Source organism: Arvicanthis niloticus, chromosome 4 (genome assembly GCF_011762505.2).
Source record: "Arvicanthis niloticus isolate mArvNil1 chromosome 4, mArvNil1.pat.X, whole genome shotgun sequence".
Classification (NCBI taxonomy): Eukaryota; Metazoa; Chordata; class Mammalia; order Rodentia; family Muridae; genus Arvicanthis; species Arvicanthis niloticus.
In genome coordinates this window covers 123,189,362-123,197,685 of record NC_047661.1, presented here as the reverse complement: position 1 = coordinate 123,197,685, position 8,324 = coordinate 123,189,362, and the positions used below count along the sequence as shown (strand labels likewise).

Sequence of the window (8,324 nt, the reverse complement as noted above, 5' to 3'; positions counted from 1 at the left end):
CCATGTGACTATGTACATTGGATTTTAAGTTCAGAACTATGTCTCTGCACAAAAGCAGATACGTATATCCTTGATAAGGTCTTAATATGAGACTTGCCTCTTGATGTGACCTACAGAGGAATCATTTGTAAGGGTGTGGGGTTTTTTGTGCGTTGGGGGAATTGTTTCTAGAGACTGAAGTTTTCCTCAGTTACTGTGGCTATTTAGTGTCAGGATTGGATACTGCAGTATTTATCTTTAAAATCCTACAAGCAATCTCATATCCAATGGCCCATGGAACATTTTTCTCACCAAGAGCAGCAATCCTCTGAGATAGCAAAGCAAGGCATTGGAAGAAAGGAATCGTTTGTTGGAACATTAAGTCTGCCTTGCTTAGAACAGAGGCCAGAATAGACACAAGGTTAGGAGGGTTTTGTGGGAATAATGTGAGGGAATTTATGAGCTAGTAGAAGTCAGATTTTTACTGGAAAAGATCAGTTCTTTAGATCTGACTTGTGCTGCTGCTGCTGCTGCTGTTGGTCTGGTTGCTGTTGTTACTGCAGTTGTTGTTGTTGCTATGGTTGTTTCTGTTGTTGTTAATGTTGTTATTGTTGATGGTGTTGCTGGTGTTGTTGGTGTTTTGCTCTCTAGAAAGAAGAGCAAACGGGGAAGCTGGAATACACACTATTGGTGCTCTGACCTATGTCACGTTCCCTTTATATAGTATCTCAATAATGACTCAAAGCAATTCTTTTCTCTAGGGAACTGCCATCTGGATTCGGGTGACACCCAATTCTGTAGCAGGTCATACAAGATGACTTGCCATGGAGAAGGGGTTGGAAGGGGTTGGCAACATGGTCCCCACTGCCTCAATAACACGACAGGTCAAGGCCAGACTTGGCTCTGCCAAGGTTCTTCCTAGATCCCTCACAAGTGTGGCCCACCGCAACCCCAGAGCACCATCTCAAGGAATCAAAAGCACAGGAATTATGCTACAGAATCTTCCTGAAAGGCTAAATACAGTCCAAGGCTAGTTGTATTCTTGTCTTGCCATAATTTTTATATTCTCTCTAGTGCAAGTAAATCATTTTCATGACAATGGGGACACAAACTCAGATGAGTAAGTACCTAAGGGCATCCTAGTCTGCTGAGACATTGGCTAAAATCTCTTGGGAAATTATTGTAAGATTACCAAAGAAGAACAAAAGTTCACATGAGAAAATACACATCAATGTCTAAGCAAATCAAATGGTGAAATTGAATTGTCACATTGACCTCAAGTGGGTCTAGTCAGTCCATGCTTATACACTGATTTTGAAAGATAGCAATTAGTTATTTAATGTGATACACCACACAAAATAGGGTCCATTTTGCTTCTGTTTCTCCTGAGTGGGAGGAAAACATTTCCTGATCCCTCTCCACTTCTATTTTACTGTAACTTGAACCTCCATGTCTAAAAGAATCCCACAGGTCCTTCTCAGATTTGAGCTGTCTTGACCATGGATGTCTGCCTGAGCTGGGCTAGCTTTTAAATAAAGTCAGCGTTGAGTGGAGAGCAGAGCAGTCAGAGGAAGGGAGCCTGGAAAGAACTGCTGTCAGGAGGCAAGTTCCCAGAAATCCCCGAGGGTGCAGCGTCCAGGAGATGGAATTGTAGTGAGGAGAGATGGGAAAGCATTCACAACAAGGCCATGCCACATGGACTACAGCACATTCTGGGTGGTATGGAAGGGTGGGTGGTGTAATTTAGGCTTTCTTCCTGCTCAGTCCCCGCCCACCATTTCCACACAATGAGGGAGTCTGTGTACACTTGGTGAAGCCATTTAAACTACCTTGAGTTCAGTCATCTGGAAAACACCAGTGTCAATCACACTGGAAGGCCTTTGTACATGCCACCTCTCCATGAAGAACACAGGCCCCTTCTCAAGACACTGCAGCTTTCGTGTCCTTTGCAGACCATCCCTCTACTCACCCAAAAGGTGAGCTTTTCACTCCATTCCTGGCACTTTCCCTGCTCATTGGCTACAGCTGTACAACATAACTTAGCATAGTGCCTAAGGAATCAATTCACCTGTCCTCCATTCATGCAATCTCTTGAGGGTAAAAGCTGGTCCTTCCTCATGCTGTCTAACTCGCCATTCCTCCCACTGCCCCACCTCACACACACACATCAGTTTTCACACAGTTTAGTGAATCCTGATACACTGAATAAGTCGTTATGATGCCATGCTTTGTCTTCATGGCCTTCTTTCTCCACAAATTTCTCTCTCTCTCCCCTCCCTCCATCCCTCTCTCTGTCTTTAATTTCTAAACTTGTTTAATCTCTGCTTTTAAAAGCTGTTTTCTTGGCCGGGCGGTGGTGGCGCACGCCTTTAATCCCAGCACTTGGGAGGCAGAGGCAGGCGGATTTCTGAGTTCGAGGCCAGCCTGGTCTACAGAGTGAGTTCTAGGACAGCCAGGACTACACAGAGAAACCCTGTCTTGAAAAACAAAAACAAAAACCTGTTTTCTTGGCTTTCCAACTTGAGCCCGGCAGAATGGCTCCCGCAAAGAAGGGTGGCGAGAAGAAGGGCCGTTCTGCCATCAACGAGGTGGTGACCCAAGAATACACCATCAACAGTAACACGCGCATCCAGGGAGTGGGCTTCAAGAAGCGTGCTCCTTGGGCACTCAAAGAAATTTGGAAGTTTGCCATGAAGGAAATGGGGACTCCAGAGGTGCGCATCGACACCAGGCTCAGTAAAGCCGTCTGGGCCAAGGGAATAAGGAATGTTCCATATGCCGTCCGAGTACGTTTGTCCAGAAAACGTAATGAAGAGGAGGATTCACCAAACAAGCTCTACACATTGGTAACTTCCGTGCCTGTTACCACATTCAAAATCTACAGATGGTCAATGTGGATGAGAACTAACCTGAATATCAAATAAAGTCGCAGTACTGCCTCTAAAAAAAAAAAAGTCTTTTCCTTTATTGAAAATATATTGTTTTCTTGTTGAAAGCCACACTAGCCCCACGTTCGGGCGGCCAAAAATGTTGAGAACCGCACTAGCCCAGGTTCAGGCGCCAAAAATGTTGGGGCCTAGGCTGCCCCACTTTGGGTGGCCTAAAATGTTGCGGCCCGAGCAAAATGTTGAGGCCCGGGCTGCGGCCACTGTATCCCGGCCCAAGCTGCCACTCCAGTCCTCGGGTCGGGGTTCAGCAAGAGAGAGAGTGAGGCCAGACAGAGTGTGATTCAATCCTGTTTATTCTTCAGTCTCCCTGAAGTGTCTGATTCTCTCATCGTCTGCCTCTGCCTTTTATATGTCTCACTTCTAAGCCACGACTTCAGGCCACGCCTTTAATCATGCCCTTAGGTCTTGTCTCTAAATCTGATCTCTACACTTCTAAGTCACACTCTTAAATTACACACCTTTAATCTCACACACCTTTAATCTCACACACCCAAGGTATCTAAACCAAGATTATCGGAGTGTGCTCAGCTGTTGTAGGCTATTGTAATCCAAGTCTCATGTCAGGGTATATGGCTCAAGATGGCTGCTAAGCTGATAGCCGCTTTCTGCTAAAAGTTGGCCCCCAACATTTTCTTACATAATACATCCTGACTATGGTTTCTCCTCCCTCTGCTCCTCCCAGTTCCTACCTACCTTCCTTCTCATCCAGACACACTGTTTCTGTCTCTCATTAGAAAACAAACATGCTTCTAAGGAATAGTAATAAAATAAAATATAATAAAATAAAAATAAAACCAACCAACAGACAGAAGGGAAAGAGCCCAAGAGAAGGCATACGAAACGGAGCTTCACCTGTTCACAGACTGGGCATCCCTTAAAAAGACAAAACTGGAGGCCATAATATACAGTCAAAGGACCTGTAGGATAAAAGAGAAAAAATATAAATAAAATAAAATAATTAAATGATAATTTAAAAGAAAAGGATAAGAAAGGCCCTGACCCAGCATTATAAGATAAGGAACCACCTGAGATACCATTGCGTCCATTTTCCATTGGCTGTCAACTTCTGAGCATGTAACCTGCCCTGAAGAGTAGGTTGTTTCTCCAGTGACACGCCCACAGAGGGGACCACGTTTAATTTGCAAGTGATTACTAATTAAAGAGTGCTTCCAGGTTGGGCATGGGGCATGTGTTCACTTCTCCATTCAGTTCTAAAGTCTCTCACTTCATAATGTCTGGCTGTGCGTCTCTGCGTTTGTTCCCGTCTCTGCTGCAGGAGGAAGCTTCTCTAATGATAGCTGAGCAAAGCACTGTTCTGAGTCCCTGGCTGGAGTGGCCTGTGGGTTCCTAGAAAGCTCCGGTTGACTTTGGGGGCTGCTTCCCTGGCTGGGGGCAGGGAGGTACTGACTCCACTAAAATCTTTAAAATTACATTTAATGATTGCATTGCTATAAAGATGAATATAGTAATATTCAAAAAACCATTGTATTTGACCTAAAAGTTTGCTTTATTATTTGATTTTTAAAAATGAATCACTCTTATTGTTCCTAAAAAAAAATATTCTGGAGCCTAACATTGGGCCTGCTGAGGAGAATGGGCAAGCGGGATCTTAACTGCACGGCCCAAGCATTGAGCAATGGAAAATTTCTGGTAGATATTTACTTTTAATTATATAAGGTGAGTTAGTTTTCTTTCACTCCTGTTTGAGTAAGAAATAAATCTTTGATTATAGGTTCCTTTGAGTTTATTTTTACCCCCTTAGTTATCTTTTAATCCATAAATGATATCACAAGAAATTTAATAGAAATGATCATAAAAACACCATTCGGTCCATTTTGAACAGCAATTTGCCGAGGATGGTCAAAATTATCATTGGCAAGGCACCCTACTGTTCTTTGAATAGAATAAGAGAAGTACATTAAAAATCAAAAGGAAAAAATTAATTTTATATATAGCATGAGGAATGATGATTTCAAATAGCACTGTATATTATTAGTTCACAACTGCTATCTACAAAATGTCAAGGATATTAGATTTCAGATGGTAGATGAGGGCTTTCACTGCAAAGGGGGTTTTAATAAATATTAAGCATAAAAGTATGAAGGGATGATGAAGGCTTGGTAGTTAAGCATTGAACACGCAGACAAGGGTCCATCTGACAAGAATTAAAGACACAAAAAGTGCCCAAATGCTCCTGACAAGAGGGCTGAACTCTGCTGTGCTTCAAGGAGGGAAAACATCTACTGAAGAAATCCCTCTTAGTCATTTATATGTTGCTAGAAGGACTGCATATAAGAATATGTCTGATTCTAGAGACAAAGGGGTTTTAGAAACAAGACAGGTTCTTAGCAACCCACTCCATTTTTATCTTCAAATATAATGCTTTCAACGTCCCTGGAAATCAACCAAATAGCAATGGCTGCAGTATTCTCAAGAGAAACTCGGCGATACAGCACACGGCCCCTTCTGTTGACTCTAATCCCAATTGTTGTACCTTTGGGTCCAGCAGAAAATGTGTCACTCTCCCCCCAGAACTTCACAGAGATGGAAATCTGTATGTATAGCATTTGGAAGGATAATTGGTTGAACAAGCTTAATTCAGCTTCCAGACAACCTTAGGCACCCAGAATGTCTTAAGCTTTGTCCTGTTTTGTTTTTTGTTTGTTTGTTTGTTTGTTTTCTCCTAAACTATTGATGACAAACATCATTCAAGTGGAACAGACACTGGACTGAATGGAGAGTTTTCCATCAGGGAGAGCTGAGTTTGGATCCTGGCTCACACATTTCTTAGTGTCTACATGAACTCAGAGAGGAAGCTCAAACCTTTAAAGTTTCATTTCTCAGTTCCAAACCCTTGACCACTAGTAGATAGTCAGTATAGGACAGCTGTGTCCCCCTCCATATGCTGACCATATTCTAACATTTAAATAATCCTGAGAGGATAAGAGTGAATATTAGTTATTACATAGCACTTTGCAATAGGACACAATGTTTATCACTACCTTTAAAGTGTTCAGAAACTGCTTTGTCTCCTTCTGCAGTTGCTTTTTAACTATTTCTGCTTCTATGTTCATAGTGATAGATACTTCACATCGCTGTCAGACTTCTATAGATATTTCTTCATCTTTCTTTATTTAGTCTTCTCTGGGTAGGCCAACAAACAATAGTTAATAACATGTCTAATTAAAATAAGCACCTATGGAATAGTTTGACATCATCTTAAACATTTCCATGTCAAAGCCTAAGTTATAGCACATGCACTTTTTAGGAGTTATTATGACCAGGACTACTAAAGAATTGAGACTCTCTGGGACCTGAACTAGACAATAGATGCGAGAAGAAATAAGTACGCAGATGGATGCATGCATACAAAGATAAGTGGCAGATGGATGCATGCTTGCATAGAGAAGCACAAGATTGGTAGGAAGGACCATAAATAGGCAGAAAGGCAGGCAGGCAGACATGAAGGTAGACAGGCAGGCAGGCAGAAAGGCAGGCAGGTAGGTAAGTAGATGGATGGGTAAATAAGTAGATAGATGAATAGATAAATAGATAGGCATATTTTCTGTACTATGAACTAAAAATTTCATAGTTTTGCAATGAAAGATACTTTAGGCAATCTATAGCCCTTAGGTAATAGAGTAAACTCAGTAAAATAAGACAAAAATCATTTAATCTGACCCATTTCATCACTGGATGATTAAACAGATAGAAATGACAACACACAAAAACATGAAAAATAGACACACGCTAGCTTTACAAATCTGATTGATCAATGCTGTCATATACGTAGATGATGAATACATTTGCAGATGTATCTAGTAAGGCATTATTTAAATGTTTGCCTGCAGGTGGACGCCTCCTTTTCCCAGGGTCCCCATTATTATGCTTTCTCCGATGCCTTTGAAGATCTGGGCCTCTGTGCAAGGATCTCATTTGTGAGCTTTGATCCCAAATTGTCCTGTGATTTATTGTTATGAGACTCAAAGTGCTTTCTCAACAATGCCTTGCCTGGTTCTTTATGACTGGGCAAAAATAAAATAACTTTGCTTATATTTTATTGTGGTGAGTCTACAACATGTCACTTACTGATACTTCTGAGTGAAAAAAAAATCTATATAAAGTTACTCCCCGACTGGATAGGCTGTTTGGATTCTTTGATGATTTGTTTAGATATAGTTCCAGTTTCTACATAGCTATAAGATTAGAAAAAAACTCAAATTTGCATCATATTATTGAAATATCAAATATGCAATTATTTATTTTTCCGTATCTAGAAAAACAATAGATTTGGTGCATATTGGCTGAAATTGCTTTACAGCAATATACCACCAAATATCACAGTTAAAATAAGAAATATGAGGCTGAGCAGAAGTCCCAGTGTTTAAAGCACTTTCTAGGCAAGTGTGAGGACAAGAGTTTGTATCCCCAGAATGGATAAGTGACTCAGCAGGATGCTCAGCTGTAAACCCCCTGCACAGGAGGCAGAGACCTTGAATCCAGGAGTAGAATGGCTAGCCAGATTGGCCAAATTGGTGAGCTCTGGGTTTCATTCAGTGATCCTGCCTCAATACATGAGGTGGAGGCACACTGAGGAAATCTAATGTGAAGCTTGAGCCTCCATGTGCCTGTACACACACATGGATATGCACCCATACACAAAGAGGACTACCCATGCCTACACACATGCATACCATACACATATAAAAGAATGGGAGAAAACCAAACATTTATTGTCTCAGATATTTGTAGACCAGGAATTTGTATGGTACACTTGTGCTTCAGGCTCAAGTTCGGTCAAGCTGCTGTTGGAGTTGGAGAACACCCTTCTACTACCTTCTGACTGCAGGAAAGACATAAAAAATCCAGTTCCAAGCTCAGCTCACTTGTGTGATTCTCACCATGAAGGCTTCTCTATAGGCTTTTGGGTATCAAGACACAGCATCAGGTCAGGAGAGAGGCAAGAGATGCAGGCAGAGGCTGGTGAGTAATTGCACAGAGCCACAGAACTCAGAGGGCAAAGACCATTACATTTTTTTAAAACTGTCTTTCAGAAGGACATCACATCACTCTTTTTTTTTTCTGGTTGTTTAAAGGGCATCGTTGCTTTATCTCTATTCAAGAAAGGGCAGGATGCATCAAGAGTGTGAGTGCAGGGAGTCCTCCGGGATTCCCTGCATAACTGTCAGAGGATCAAGATGTCTTACACTCACTCAGATTTTGCTGATCCTCATGGTTTCCCCATGCTATGCCTTTTACTTTTAAGCTTCACTGGTGATGTGATCCTACTATAGATAGCATCAGGAACCAGATACCAATCACATGCTCTGTATACAGCATAGAAAGATCCTGGTTAGGCCAACCCCATGGAACACTCACTGAAACACAGTCTTTTGT

The 8,324-nt window shown here is 41.7% G+C and overlaps 1 pseudogene; it reads left to right on the top strand.

Moving 5' to 3' along the window:
* The first annotated feature begins 2,496 nt into the window (after positions 1 to 2,496).
* Positions 2,497 to 2,899, top strand: LOC117707588 (large ribosomal subunit protein eL31 pseudogene; annotated as a pseudogene).
* The last annotated feature ends 5,425 nt before the right edge of the window (positions 2,900 to 8,324 follow it).